This window comes from Oncorhynchus masou, chromosome 27, assembly GCF_036934945.1.
Source record: "Oncorhynchus masou masou isolate Uvic2021 chromosome 27, UVic_Omas_1.1, whole genome shotgun sequence".
In the NCBI taxonomy this organism is placed as follows: Eukaryota; Metazoa; Chordata; class Actinopteri; order Salmoniformes; family Salmonidae; genus Oncorhynchus; species Oncorhynchus masou.
In genome coordinates, this window is record NC_088238.1 from 3,436,105 (window position 1) to 3,451,781 (window position 15,677).

The 15,677-nt window shown below is 48.4% G+C and overlaps 1 pseudogene; it reads left to right on the forward strand.

Annotated features, from left to right (window-relative positions):
- LOC135516564 (thyrotropin-releasing hormone-degrading ectoenzyme-like) overlaps nt 1-15,677 on the forward strand; it is a 343,742-nt pseudogene that overhangs the window by 241,449 nt on the left and 86,616 nt on the right.

Below are 15,677 nucleotides of genomic sequence, written 5' to 3' on the forward strand. Positions count from 1 at the left end.
CTAAGGGTACAGCTGGTTATGATGCTGTTTAAACTAAGTCTGTCTGGTTAAGATGCTGTTTAAACTAAGTCTGTCTGGTTAAGATGCTGTTTAAACTAAGTCTGTCTGGTTAAGATGCTGTTTAAACTAAGTCTGCCTGGTTAAGATGCTGTTTAAACTAAGTCTGTCTGGTTAAGATGGTTAAGATGCTGTTTAAACTAAGTCTGTCTGGTTAAGATGCTGTTTAAACTAAGTCTGTCTGGTTAAGATGCTGTTTAAACTAAGTCTGTCTGGTTAAGATGCTGTTTAAACTAAGTCTGTCTGGTTAAGATGCTGTTTAAACTAAGTCTGTCTGGTTAAGATGCTGTTTAAACTAAGTCTGTCTGGTTAAGATGCTGTTTAAACTAAGTCTGTCTGGTTAAGATGCTGTTTAAACTAAGTCTGTCTGGTTAAGATGCTGTTTAAACTAAGTCTGTCTGGTTAAGATGCTGTTTAAACTGGTTATGATGCTGTAAGTCTGTCTGGTTAAGATGCTGTTTAAACTAAGTCTGTCTGGTTAAGATGCTGTTTAAACTGGTTAAAGTCTGTCTGGTTAAGATGCTGTTTAAACTAAGTCTGTCTGGTTAAGATGCTGTTTAAACTAAGTCTGTCTGGTTAAGATGCTGTTTAAACTAAGTCTAAGTCTGTCTGGTTAAGATGCTGTTTAAACTAAGTCTGTCTGGTTAAGATGCTGTTTAAACTAAGTCTGTCTGGTTAAGATGCTGTTTAAACTAAGTCTGTCTGGTTAAGATGCTGTTTAAACTAAGTCTGTCTGGTTAAGATGCTGTGTAAACTAAGGGTACAGCTGGTTATGATGCTGTTTAAACTAAGTCTGCCTGGTTAAGATGCTGTTTAAACTAAGTCTGTCTGGTTAAGATGCTGTTTAAACTAAGTCTGTCTGGTTAAGATGCTGTTTAAACTAAGTCTGTCTGGTTAAGATGCTGTTTAAACTAAGTCTGTCTGGTTAAGATGCTGTTTAAACTAAGTCTGTCTGGTTAAGATGCTGTTTAAACTAAGTCTGTCTGGTTAAGATGCTGTTTAAACTAAGTCTGTCTGGTTAAGATGCTGTTTAAACTAAGTCTGTCTGGTTAAGATGCTGTTTAAACTAAGTCTGTCTGGTTAAGATGCTGTTTAAACTAAGTCTGTCTGGTTAAGATGCTGTTAAACTAAGTCTGTCTGGTTAAATGCTGTTTAAACTAAGTCTGTAAAGATGCTGTTTAAACTAAGTCTGTCTGGTTAAGATGCTGTTTAAACTAAGTCTGTCTGGTTAAGATGCTGTTTAAACTAAGTCTGTCTGGTTAAGATGCTGTTTAAACTAAGTCTGTCTGGTTAAGATGCTGTTTAAACTAAGTCTGTCTGGTTAAGATGCTGTTTAAACTAAGTCTGTCTGGTTAAGATGCTGTTTAAACTAAGTCTGTCTGGTTAAGATGCTGTTTAAACTAAGTCTGTCTGGTTAAGATGCTGTTTAAACTAAGTCTGTCTGGTTAAGATGCTGTTTAAACTAAGTCTGTCTGGTTAAGATGCTGTTTAAACTAAGTCTGTCTGGTTAAGATGCTGTTTAAACTAAGTCTGTCTGGTTAAGATGCTGTTTAAACTAAGTCTGTCTGGTTAAGATGCTGTTTAAACTAAGTCTGTCTGGTTAAGATGCTGTAAACTAAACTGGTTAAGAGTCTGTCTGGTTAAGATGCTGTTTAAACTAAGTCTGTCTGGTTAAGATGCTGTTTAAACTAAGTCTGTCTGGTTAAGATGCTGTTTAAACTAAGTCTGTCTGGTTAAGATGCTGTTTAAACTAAGTCTGTCTGGTTAAGATGCTGTTTAAACTAAGTCTGTCTGGTTAAGATGCTGTTTAAACTAAGTCTGTCTGGTTAAGATGCTGTTTAAACTAAGTCTGTCTGGTTAAGATGCTGTTTAAACTAAGTCTGTCTGGTTAAGATGCTGTTTAAACTAAGTCTGCCTGGTTAAGATGCTGTTTAAACTAAGTCTGTCTGGTTAAGATGCTGTTTAAACTAAGTCTGTCTGGTTAAGATGGTTTAAACTAAGTCTGTCTGGTTAAGATGCTGTTTAAAAACTGGTTAAGATGCTGTTTAAACTAAGTCTGCTGGTTATGATGCTGTTTAAACTAAGTCTGCCTGGTTAAGATGCTGTTTAAACTAAGGGTCTGTCTGGTTATGATGCTGTTTAAACTAAGTCTGCCTGGTTAAGATGCTGTTTACTGGTTAAGATCTGTCTGGTTAAGATGCTGTTTAAACTAAGTCTGCCTGGTTAAGATGCTGTTTAAACTAGGGTCTTTCTGGTTATGATGCTGTTTAAACTAAGTCTTTCTCGTTAAGATGCTGTTTAAACTAAGTCTGCCTGGTTAAGATGCTGTTTAAACTAAGGGTACAGCTGGTTAGGATGCTGTGTAAACTAAGTATGCCTGGTTATGATGCTGTTTAAACTAAGTCTGCCTGGTTATGATGCTGTGTAAACGAAGGGTACGGCTGCTTTGTGACGGCGTTGAATTATTCAAAATGCATTCTCTGTGTTCCTTTTTTCTGTTTACTCTTGTCGGTTTCAACAAACCGACGAGGTGCTTGCGTATTTGTGACAGTGCAAGGACAACTAGACTAGTTCTGAATAGACCTGGTCAGATCCAGACCCGGTTTGATCCGATAAAGCGCCAGAGGGAGAGAGGTGCTGCTGTAGTGAGTGACATGGGGAGCAGGGAGGTGGTAACAGGGAGGGAGAGATGAGAGACAGCAAACAACCAACAAGCTGACATGCACTCTGGTAGACTAATAGCTGCCATAGCTAGGTTATTTATCATCAAATATGATTCCATAGTATCTGCCTTGACTGCATCAAACCTGGAGAACATTAGCTAGCTACGCTAATTGAGGCTGCATCAAACCTGGAGAATGTTAGCCAGCTAGGCTAATTGAGGCTGCATCAAACCGGGAGAACTTTAGCCAGCTACACTAATTGATGTTGCATCAAACCGGGAGAACGTTAGCTAGCTAGGCCAATTGAGGCTGCATCAAACCTGGAGAATGTTAGCCAGCTAGGCTAATTGAGGCTGCATCAAACCGGGAGAATGTTAGCCAGCTAGGCTAATTGAGGCTGCATCAAACCTGGAGAATGTTAGCCAGCTAGGCTAATTGAGGCTGCATCAAACCGGGAGAACTTTAGCTAGCTAGGCTAATTGAGGCTGCATCAAACCTGGAGAATGTTAGCAGCTAGGCTAATTGAGGCTGCATCAAACCTGGAGAATGTTAGCCAGCTAGGCTAATTGACGCTGCATAAAACCAGGAGAACGTTAGCCAGCTACGCTAATTGAGGTTGCATCAAACCGGGAGAACGTTAGCTAGCTAGGCTAATTGAGGCTGCATGAGCTTTCTCATCCTACAGTTACAAGTAACAACAACTCCATTCAGAATATTAAGTAGCAGCCTGCCTGTTGGCTCTTGGTCGTTGTGGCCTAGCTATTAGCCTAGTGCCGCTTTGATGACTTCTGATTGGCCAACAACAACTGTAATTCCATCTTTCATTGATTAGATATCTCCTAACTTTTTCCACATGGGAGGCTCTGTGACTAGTCTATTGCTGCTTTGATGACTTCTGATTGGCCAACAACAACAACAACAAGCTCCCCTCTGGAAGCAAGAGCAGCAGCATAAATGATAACATGTCTTTCTCTCTCTCTACGGCAACGTTGGTGTTTAGATTTGTACGACAGGCGGTCGCCACCTCTCTGATTCAGAGGGGTTGGGTTAAGTGCAGAGGACACATTTCAGTTGAATGCTTTCAGTTGTACAACTGACTAGGTCTCCCCTCTTTCCCTTTCCCTTCTGGGAAACAACAGTTAAAATTACACATACCTGAGACCCGTGATAATCACATCAGTTCCTACCCGAGACCCCTGACAATCATATCAGTTCCTACTCAGACCCATGACAATCATATCAGTTCCTACCCGAGACCCCTGACAATCATATCAGTTCCTACCCGAGACCCCTGACAAGCATATCAGTTCCTACCCAGACCCATGACAATCACATCAGTTCCTACCCGAGACCCCTGACAATCACATCAGTTCCTACCCGAGACCCCTGACAATCACATCAGTTCCTACCCGAGACCCGTGACAATCATATCAGTTCCTACTCAGACCCATGACAATCACATCAGTTCCTACCCGAGACCCCTGACAATCACATCAGTTCCTACTCAGACCCCTGACAATCACATCAGTTCCTACCAGAGACTCGTGATAATCACATCAGTTCCTACCCAGACCCCTGACAATCACATCAGTTCCTACCCAGACCCGTGACAATCACATCAGTTCCTACCCAGACCCCTGACAATCACATCAGTTCCTACCCAGACCCGTGACAATCATATCAGTACTGACCCGAGACCCGTGACAATCACATCAGTTCCGACCCGAGACCCGTGACAATCACATCAGTTCCGACCCGAGACCCGTGACAATCACATCAGTTCCGACCCGAGACCCGTGACAATCACATCAGTTCCTACCCGAGACCCGTGACAATCACATCAGTTCCGACCCAGACTTGTGACATTATTTAGAATTCTGGATCCGGAACCGCTCGGGTCCCAGATCGGGTTTCCAGTATTCGGTATCCATGAAGACATCTAGCACACAGGTTGTTATGATCTGGATCGGATACTACCTTAACAGGAAGTTTGGCCCTGTTGATATTGCTAACTACAGAACCAGTCAAACGTTTGGACACACCTACTCATTCAAGGGTTTTCTTTATTTTTACTATTTTCTACATTATAGAATAATAGTGAAGACATCAACACGAATTCACTTTTAACAAGGCACACCGGTTAATTGAAATGGATTTCAGGTGACTTCCTCATGAAGCTGGTTGAAAGAATGCCAAGAGTGTCCAAATCTGTCATCAAGGCAAAGGGTGGCTACTTTGAAGAATCTAAACAACAGGGTTGTTTCAACACTTTTTTGGTTACTACATGATTCCATATGTGTTACTTCATAGTGTTGATGTCTTCACTATTATTCTAAAATGTAGAAATAGTAAAATAGTAAAAATAAAGAAAACCCTTGAATGAGTCCAAACTTTTGACTGGTACTGTAATCTTGATGTCTTACTGCACCTCTATCTACTTCATCTCAGCTCGCTTACTGTCAATTACTCTCTCACTTTTGTGAAATCTTTACATAAAGTCCTTAATTGGACACGGAGACGGCAGAATGTTAAATTGAATATTCTGACAGCGTGTAGTTCTCGGCAGAGCAGTTATATACGTTGTATTTACATGACATCACATCATAGCTCTTCAGCTCTCAGGAAATAATAGCAGCACACAAGCTGCCAAATAAAATAACAAAATACCTGAACAGGAATAAAAACTATTTATGTGAGTTGGTTGGTTGTCCCACTCTTCATCTGTTCCATTTTGGTGCTAAATTAGTCACAAAAGCACAATAAAAGTGCTGTGTGTTTTCCTGGTCTTTGAAGCCCCTCTACATCTCACTCAATTGAGTCTAATTACCATTGTTATGTTATTTTAAGTGCAGGCATCAAGACACAGCTCCAATGGATCGAGAAGAGGACACTACAGTAGAGATAACAGTCCTCCACGTTTTCTTATTTTACTCTATAAATATTTAACAGCTGGCTGGCAGATCTGTGGCACGGTATACTGCAGGAAATGGTAATGGAGGCTTGATCAAACGGGATGATCTTCTCTTTGTACCTATGTGGAGGGTGACGAGGGGAGGGGGTTGACAATGTGGATGGAGTCTGGAGCGTAGAGTATAAAGTGACCTAGATCTCCGTTAGACTTGTCCATTTCAGAAGGGCCTTGTTTTAAAGCCAGCCCAGAGAAGCAGAGTTCAGCATGTTGTGTTTGCCTGCCCTACCCTGCTCTGTGATGTAGTTTGATCTGGCTTTAGCTGCCAAGGCTAAATATTACATGAGTCTCTTGAGTGCTCCAGTTCTCTGGGTGACTGGGTCGTGTCAGGGTGGATAAGACAGTCCACCACTTTAGTTATCTGGTTCTCTGGGTGACTGGGTCGTGACAGGGTGGATAAGACAGTCCACCTCTTTAGTTATCTGGTTCTCTGGGTGACTGGGTCGTGACAGGGTGGATAAGACAGTCCACCTCTTTAGTTATCTGGTTCTCTGGGTGACTGGGTCGTGACAGGGTGGATAAGACAGTCCACCTCTTTAGTTCTCTGGTACTCTGGGTGACTGGGTCATGACAGGGTGGATAAGACAGTCCACCTCTTTAGTTCTCTGGTACTCTGGGTGACTGGGTCGTGACAGGGTGGATAAGACAGTCCACCTCTTTAGTTATCTGGTTCTCTGGGTGACTGGGTCGTGACAGGGTGGATAAGACAGTCCACCTCTTTAGTTATCTGGTTCTCTGGGTGACTGGGTCGTGACAGGGTGGATAAGACAGTCCACCTCTTTAGTTATCTGGTTCTCTGGGTGACTGGGTCGTGACAGGGTGGATAAGACAGTCCACCTCTTTAGTTCTCTGGTACTCTGGGTGACTGGGTCGTGACAGGGTGGATAAGACAGTCCACCTCTTTAGTTCTCTGGTACTCTGGGTGACTTTGACAGGGTGGATAAGACAGTCCACCTCTGGTTCTCTGGGTGACTGGGTCGTGACAGGGTGGATAAGACAGTCCACCTCTTTAGTTCTCTGGTTCTCTGGGTGACTGGGTCGTGACAGGGTGGATAAGACAGTCTACCTCTTTAGTTCTCTGGTTCTCTGGGTGACTGGGTCGTGACAGGGTGGATAAGACAGTCCACCTCTTTAGTTATCTGGTACTCTGGGTGACTGGTTCGTGACAGGGTGGATAAGACAGTCCACCTCTTTAGTTATCTGGTACTCTGGGTGACTGGGTGTTGTAGAGTGGTGATGGTGGTTACATGGTGATGATTGGGTGGTGACAGGGTGGTGACAGGGTGATGATTGGATGGTGACAGGGTGGCAACAGTGACAGTGTGGTGACAGTGTGGCGACAGGGTTGTGACAGAGACAGGGTGGTGACAGGGTGGTGACAGTATAGTGACAGGGTGGTGACAGTGACAGGGTGATGTCAGGGTGGTGACGGTCCAAGGGTGGTGACAGTGACAGGGTGGTGACAGGGTGCTGACAGGATGGTGAGGGTGACAGGATGGTAACAGTGACAGGGTGGTGATAGTGTGGTGACAGTGTAGTGACAGAGTGGTGACAGGGTGGTGACAGGGGTGTGACAGTGACAGGGTGGTGACAGGGTTGTGACAGTGTGGTGACAGTGTAGTGACAGAGTGGTGACAGGGGTGTGACAGTGACAGGGTGGTGACAGGGTTGTGACAGTGACAGGGTGGTGACAGTGACAGGGTGGTGACAGTGACAGGGTGGTGACAGGGGGATGACAGTGACAGGGTGGTGACAGTGACAGGGTGGTGACAGGGTTGTGACAGTGACAGGGTGTTGACGGTGACAGGGTGGTGACAGGGGGATGACAGTGACAGGGTGGTGACAGTGACAGGGTGGTGACTTGGGGTTGACAGGGTGATGAGGGTGACAGGGTTGTGACAGTGACAGGGTGGTGACAGTGTAGTGACAGTGACAGGGTGGTGACAGTGACAGGGTGGTGACAGAGTGGTGACAGGGTGGTGACAGGGATGTGACAGTAACAGGGTGGTGGCAGTGACAGGGTGGTAACACTGTGGTGACAGGGTGGTGACAGGGTGGCGACAGTGACAGTGTGGTGACAGTGTGGTGACAGGGTTGTGACAGAGACAGGGTGGTGACAGTATAGTGACAGGGTGGTGACAGTGACAGGGTGATGTCAGGGTGGTGACGGTCCCAGGGTGGTGACAGTGACAGGGTGGTGACAGGGTGCTGACAGGATGGTGAGGGTGACAGGGTGGTGACAGTGACAGGGTGGTGACAGTGTAGTGACAGAGTGGTGACAGGGTGGTGACAGGGGTGTGACAGTGACAGGGTGGTGACAGGGTTGTGACAGTGTGGTGACAGTGTAGTGACAGAGTGGTGACAGGGTTGTGACAGTGTGGTGACAGTGTAGTGACAGAGTGGTGACAGGGGTGTGACAGTGACATGGTGGTGACAGGGTTGTGACAGTGTGGTGACAGTGTAGTGACAGAGTGATGACAGGGGTGTGACAGTGACATGGTGGTGACAGGGTTGTGACAGTGACAGGCTGGTGACAGTGGCAGGGTGGTGACAGGGTGGTGACAGTGACAGGGTTGTGATAGTGTGGTGACATTGACAGGGTGGTGACAGTGACAAGGTGGTGACAGTGTAGTGATAGAATGGTGACAGGGTTGTGACAGTATAGTGACAGTGTGGTGACAGTGACAGTGTGGTGACAGTGACAGGGTGGTGACAGTGACAGGATGGTGACAGGGACAGGGTGATGTCAGGGTGGTTACAGGGACAGGGTGGTGACAGTGACAGGGTGATGTCAGGGTGGTGACAGGGACAGGGTGGTGACAGTGTGGTGACAGTGACAGTGTGGTGACAGTGTGGTGACAGGGTTGTGACAGAGACAGGGTGATGACAGTATAGTGACAGGGTGGTGACAGTGACAGGGTGATGTCAGGGTGGTGACGGTCCCAGGGTGGTGACAGTGACAGGGTGGTGACAGGGTGCTGACAGTGACAGTGTGGTAACACTGTGGTGACAGGGTGGTGACAGGGTGGCGACAGTGACAGTGTGGTGACAGTGTGGTGACAGGGTTGTGACAGAGACAGGGTGGTGACAGTATAGTGACAGGGTGGTGACAGTGACAGGGTGATGTCAGGGTGGTGACGGTCCCAGGGTGGTGACAGTGACAGGGTGGTGACAGGGTGCTGACAGGATGGTGAGGGTGACAGGGTGGTGACAGTGACAGGGTGGTGACAGTGTAGTGACAGAGTGGTGACAGGGTGGTGACAGGGGTGTGACAGTGACAGGGTGGTGACAGGGTTGTGACAGTGTGGTGACAGTGTAGTGACAGAGTGGTGACAGGGTTGTGACAGTGTGGTGACAGTGTAGTGACAGAGTGGTGACAGGGGTGTGACAGTGACATGGTGGTGACAGGGTTGTGACAGTGTGGTGACAGTGACAGGCTGGTGACAGTGGCAGGGTGGTGACAGGGTGGTGACAGTGACAGGGTTGTGATAGTGTGGTGACATTGACAGGGTGGTGACAGTGACAAGGTGGTGACAGTGTAGTGATAGAATGGTGACAGGGTTGTGACAGTATAGTGACAGTGTGGTGACAGTGACAGTGTGGTGACAGTGACAGGGTGGTGACAGTGACAGGATGGTGACAGGGACAGGGTGATGTCAGGGTGGTTACAGGGACAGGGTGGTGACAGTGACAGGGTGATGTCAGGGTGGTGACAGGGACAGGGTGGTGACAGTGACAGGGTGATGTCAGGGTGTTGACAGTGACAGAGTGGTGACAGTGACAGGGTGGTGACAGTGACAGGGTGGTGACAGTGACAGGGTGATGTCAGGGTGTTGACAGTGACAGAGTGGTGACAGTGACAGGGTGGTGACAGGGTGGTGACAGTATAGTGACAGGGTGGTGACAGTATAGTGACAGGGTGGTGACAGGTTGGTGACAGTGTGGTGACAGTGACAGTGTGGTGACAGTGACAGGGTGGTGACAGGGGTGTGACAGTGACAGGGCGGTGACAGGGTTGTGACAGTGACAGGGTGGTGACAGTGACAGGGTGGTGACAGTGACAGGGTGGTGACAGGGTTGTGACAGTGACAGGGTGTTGACGGTGACAGGGTGGTGACAGGGGGATGACAGTGACAGGGTGGTGACAGTGACAGGGTGGTGACTTGGGGTTGACAGGGTGGTGACAGGGTGTTGACAGGGTGGTGAGGGTGACAGGGTTGTGACAGTGACAGGGTGGTGACAGTGTGGTGACAGTGTAGTGACAGTGACAGGGTGGTGACAGTGACAGGGTGGTGACAGAGTGGTGACAGGGTGGTGACAGGGATGTGACAGTGACAGGGTGGTGGCAGTGACAGGGTGGTAACACTGTGGTGACAGGGTGGTGACAGGGTGGCGACAGTGACAGTGTGGTGACAGTGTGGCGACAGGGTTGTGACAGAGACAGGGTGGTGACAGTATAGTGACAGTGTGGTGACAGTGACAGGGTGGTGACAGGGTGCTGACAGGATGGTGAGGGTGACAGGGTGGTGACAGTGACAGGGTGGTGACAGTGTGGTGACAGTGTAGTGACAGAGTGGTGACAGGGTGGTGACAGGTGTGTGACAGTGACAGGGTGGTGACAGGGTTGTGACAGTGTGGTGACAGTGTAGTGACAGAGTGGTGACAGGGGTGTGACAGTGACATGGTGGTGACAGGGTTGTGACAGTGACAGGGTGGTAACAGGGACAGGGGTGTGACAGTGACATGGTGGTGACAGGGTTGTGACAGTGACAGGGTGGTGACAGGGTGGTAACAGGGACAGGGTGGTTCCAGGGACAGGGTGGTGACAGTGACAGGGTGGTAACAGGGACAAGGTGGTGACAGTGACAGGGTGGTGACAGCGTGGTGACAGTGACAGGGTTGTGATAGTGTGGTGACATTGACAGGGTGGTGACAGTGACAGGGTGGTAACAGGGACAGGGTGGTGACAGTGACAGGGTGGTAACAGGGACAGTGTGGTGACATTGACAGGGTGGTGACAGTGACAGGATGGTAACAGTGACAGGGTGATGTCAGGGTGGTAACAGGGACAGGGTGGTGACAGTGACAGGGTGATGTCAGGGTGGTTACAGGGACAGGGTGGTGACAGTGACAGGGTGATGTCAGGGTGGTGACAGGGACAGGGTGGTGACAGTGACAGGGTGATGTCAGGGTGTTGACAGTGACAGAGTGGTGACAGGGTTGTGACAGTATAGTGACAGTGTGGTGACAGTGACAGTGTGGTGACAGTGTAGTGACAGAGTGGTGACAGGGGTGTGACAGTGACATGGTGGTGACAGTGTGGTGACAGTGACAGGGTGGTGACAGTGGCAGGGTGGTGGCAGGGTGGTGACAGTGACAGGGTGGTGACAGTGACAGGGTGGTGACAGTGTAGTGATAGAATGGTGACAGGGTTGTGACAGAATGGTGACAGGGTTGTGACAGTATAGTGACAGTGTGGTGACAGTGACAGTGTGGTGACAGTGACAGGGTGGTGACAGTGACAGGGTGGTGACAGTGACAGGGTGGTGACAGGGTGCTGACAGGATGTGACAGTGGTGACAGTGGAGGTGACAGGGTGGTGACAGTGTGGTGACAGTGTGGTGACAGTGGTGACAGGGGGTGACAGTGACATGGTGGTGACAGTGTAGTGACAGAGTGGTAACAGGGACAGGGGTGTGACAGTGTGGTGACAGGGTGTGACAGTGACATGGTGGTGACAGGGTTGTGACAGTGACAGGGTGGTAACAGGGACAGGGGTGTGACAGTGTGGTGACAGTGTGGTGACAGTGTAGTGACAGAGTGGTGACAGGGTGGTGACAGGGGTGTGACAGTGACAGGGTGGTGACAGTGTGGTGACAGTGTAGTGACAGAGTGGTGACAGGGTGGTGACAGGGGTGTGACAGTGACAGGGTGGTGACAGGGTTGTGACAGTGTGGTGACAGTGTAGTGACAGAGTGGTGACAGGGGTGTGACAGTGACATGGTGGTGACAGGGTTGTGATAGTGTGGTGACATTGACAGGGTGGTGACAGTGACAGTGTGGTGACAGTGACAGGGTGGTGACAGTGACAGGGTGGTGACAGGGTGGTGACAGTGACAGGGTTGTGATAGTGTGGTGACATTGACAGGGTGGTGACAGTGACAGGGTGATAACAGGGACAGGGTGGTGACAGTGACAGGGTGGTGACAGTGACAGGGTTGTGATAGTGTGGTGACATTGACAGGGTGGTGACAGTGACAGGATGGTAACAGTGACAGGGTGGTAACAGGGACAGGGTGATGTCAGGGTGGTTACAGGGACAGGGTGGTGACAGTGACAGGGTGATGTCAGGGTGTTGACAGTGACAGAGTGGTGACAGGGTTGTGACAGTATAGTGACAGTGTGGTGACAGTGACAGAATGGTGACAGGGTTGTGACAGTATAGTGACAGTGTGGTGACAGTGACAGTGTGGTGACAGTGACAGTGTGGTGACAGTGACAGGGTGGTGACAGTTACAGGGTGGTGACAGGGTGGTGACAGTGACAGGATGGTGACAGTGACAGGATGGTAACAGGGACAGGGTGGTGACAGTGACAGGATGGTAACAGGGTGGTTACAGGGACAGGGTGGTGACAGTGAAAGGGTGATGTCAGGGTGGTTACAGGGACAGGGTGGTGACAGTGAAAGGGTGATGTCAGGGTGGTGACAGGGACAGGGTGGTGACAGGTTGGTGACAGTGTGGTGACAGTGACAGGGTGGTGACAGGTTGGTGACAGTGTGGTGACAGTGACAGTGTGGTGACAGTGACAGGGTGGTGACAGGGTAGTGACAGTGACCGGGTGGTGACAGGGTGGTGACAGTGACAGGGTGGTGACAGTGACAGAGCGGTGACAGGGTGGTGACAGTGACAGGGTGGTGACAGTGACATGGTGGTGACAGGGTGTTGACAGGGTGTTGACAGGGTGGTGACAGTAACAGGGTGGTGACAGGGTGGTGACAGTGACAAGGTGGTGACAGGGTGGTGACAGTGACTGGGTGGTGACAGGGTGGTGACAGTGATAGGGTGGTGACAGGGTGGTACCTGGTTAATGACAGCAACAGGGTGGTGACAGTGACAGGGTGGTGACAGGGTGGGGACAGTGACAAGGTGGTGACAGGGTGGTGACAGTGACAGGGTGGTGACAGTGACAGGGTGGTGACAGGGTGTTGACAGGGTGGTGACAGGGTGGTGACAGGGTGGTACCTGGTTAATGACAGTGACAGGGTGGTGACAGGGTGTTGACAGGGTGATGACAGGGTGGTGACAGTAACAGGGTGGTGACAGTGACAGGGTGGTGACAGGATGTTGACAGGGTAGGTGACAGTGACAGGGTGGTGACAGGGTGGTGACAGTGACAGGGTGGTGACAGGGTGATGACAGGGTGGTGACAGTGACAGGGTGGTAACAGTGACAGGGTGATGACAGGGTGGTACCTGGTTAAGGACAGTGACAGGGTGGTGACAGGGTGGTGACAGTAACAGGGTAGTGACAGTGTGATGACAGGGTGGTGACAGGGTGGTGACAGGGTGGTACCTGGTTAATGACAGTGACAGGGTGGTGACAGTAACAGGGTGGTGACAGTGTGATGACAGGGTGGTGACAGGGTGGTGACAGTGACAGGGTGGTGACAGGGTGTTGACAGGGTGGTGACAGGGTGTTGACAGGGTGGTGACAGTGACAGGGTGTTGACAGGGTGGTGACAGGGTGGTACCTGGTTAATGACAGTGACAGGGTGGTGACAGGGTGGTGACAGGGTACATCCCAATTTACAACCTATTTCCTGTATAGTCAATGCTTTGACCAAAGAGTACATCCCAATTTACAACCTATTTCCTGTATAGTCAATGCTTTTGACCAAAGAGTACATCCCAAATTACAACCTATTTCCTGTATAGTCAATGCTTTTAACCAAAGAGTACATCCCAATTTACAACCTATTTCCTGTATAGTCAATGCTTTTGACCAAAGAGTACATCCCAATTTACAACCTATTTCCTGTATACTGCCCATTTAGGGTTCCATTTGGGAGGCAGACCGGTTCTGAGAGGTTGTTAGGAACATGATCTGGATGACTGCTGGTGTTGTAGTCGTACTGTCTGCCCCACAATAACCTGCTTCTAGTTTCCTACATACTCGTATTGTAGTTGTACTGTCTGTCCCACAATAACCTGCTTCTAGTGTCCTACATACTAGTAGTGTTGTAGTCGTACTGTCAGTCCCACAATAACCTGCTTCTAGTTTCCTACATACTCGTATTGTAGTTGTACTGTCTGTCCCACAATAACCTGCTTCTAGTTTCCTACATACTAGTTGTACTGTTGTAGCTTTGTCCTACATACTGTCTGTCTGTTCCACAATAACCTGCTTCTAGTTTCCTACATACTGGTGTTGTAGTCGTACTGTCTGTCCCACAATAACCTGCTTCTAGTTTCCTACATACTGGTGTTGTAGTCGTACTGTCTGTCCCACAATAACCTGCTTCTAGTTTCCTACATACTGGTGTTGTAGTCGTACTGTCTGTCCCACAATAACCTGCTTCTAGTTTCCTACATACTAGTGTTGTAGTCGTACTGTCAGTCCCACAATAACCTGCTTCTAGTTTCCTACACACTCGTGTTGTAGTCGTACTGTCTGTCCCACAATAACCTGCTTCTAGTTTCCTACATACTAGTGTTGTAGTCGTACTGTCAGTCCCACAATAACCTGCTTCTAGTTTCCTACATACTGGTGTTGTAGTCGTACTGTCAGTCCCACAATAACCTGCTTCTAGTTTCCTACATACTGGTGTTGTAGTCGTACTGTCAGTCCCACAATAACCTGCTTCTAGTTTCCTACACACTCGTGTTGTAGTCGTACTGTCTGTCCCACAATAACCTGCTTCTAGTTTCCTACATACTAGTGTTGTAGTCGTACTGTCAGTCCCACAATAACCTGCTTCTAGTTTCCTACATACTGGTGTTGTAGTCGTACTGTCTGTCCCACAGAGGCCATTATCAGCAACCATCAGTCCTCAACTGGCAGCTTCATTAAATAGTACCTGCAAAACACCAGTGTCAACATTGAAGAGGCAACTCCGGGATGCTGGCCTTCAAGGCAGAGTTCCTCTGTCCAGTCTCAACGTCAACAGTGAAGAGGCGACTCCGGGATGCTGGCCTTCTAGGCAGCGTTCCTCTGTCCAGTCTCAACGTCAACAGTGAAGAGGCGACTCCGGGATGCTGGCCTTCTAGGCAGAGTTCCTCTGTCCAGTCTCAACGTCAACAGTCAAGAGGCGACTCCGGGATGCTGGCCTTCTAGGCAGAGTTCCTCTGTCCAGTGTCTCTGTTCTTTTGCCCATCTTAATCTTTTCTTTTTATTGGCCAGTCTGAGATATGGCTTTTTCATTGCAACTTTGCCTAGAAGGCCAGCATCCCGGAGTCACCTCTTCACTGTTGACGTTGAGACTGGTGTTTTGCAGTAACTATTTAATGAAGCTGCCAGTTGAGGACTAATGGTTGCTAATAATGGCCTCTGTACACCTATGTAGATATTCCATTAATAAATCTGCCGTTTCCAGCTACAACAGTCATGAACAACATTAACAATGTCTACAATTTATTTCTGAACAATGTGATGTTATTTTAATGGACAAAATAATTGTTTTTATTTAAAAAACAGGGACATTTCTAAGATACTCCAAACCTTTGAACAATAGTGTATAAATACAGGAACTCAGCTGTTGGTTGTGTTGACAGTCACATCAGAGACTAAGCTCAGTGGAACTCAGCTGTTGGTTGTGTTGACAGTCACACAAGAAACTAAGCTCAGTGGAACTTAGCTGTTGATGGTGTTGACAGTCACACCAGAGACTAAGCTCAGTGGAACTCAGCTGTTGGTGGTGTTGACAGTCACACCAGAGACTAGGCTCAGTGGAACTCAGCTGTTGGTGGTGTTGACAGTCACACAAGAGAC